The sequence below is a fragment of the Bison bison genome, unplaced genomic scaffold (genome assembly GCF_000754665.1).
Source record: "Bison bison bison isolate TAMUID 2011002044 unplaced genomic scaffold, Bison_UMD1.0 scf7180017864225, whole genome shotgun sequence".
NCBI classification, from domain to species: domain Eukaryota; kingdom Metazoa; phylum Chordata; class Mammalia; order Artiodactyla; family Bovidae; genus Bison; species Bison bison.
Genome location: NW_011494797.1, coordinates 2,318,000 through 2,318,458, shown reverse-complemented (window position 1 = coordinate 2,318,458; position 459 = coordinate 2,318,000).

The window sequence follows — 459 nt, the reverse complement described above, 5'->3', positions numbered from 1 at the left end:
AGAGGAAGGTAAACTTCCAAACTCATTCTATGAGGCCACCATCACCCTAATACCAAAACCTGACAAAATTCCACAAAAAAAGAAAACTACAGGCCAATATCACTGATGAACATAGATGAAAAAATCCTTAACAAAATTCTAGCAATCAGAATCCAACAGCACATTAAAAAGATCATACACCATGACCAAGTGGGCTTTATCCCAGGGATGCAAGGATTCTTCAATATCCACGAATCAATCAATGTAATACACCACATTAACAAATTGAAAAATAAAAAACATATGATTATCTCAATAGATGCAGAGAAAGCCTTTGACAAAATTCAACATCCATTTATGATAAAAACTCTCCAGAAAGCAGGACTAGAAGGAACATACCTCAACATAATAAAAGCTATATATGACAAACCCACAGCAAACATTATCCTCAATGGTGAAAAATTGAAAGCATTTCCTCTA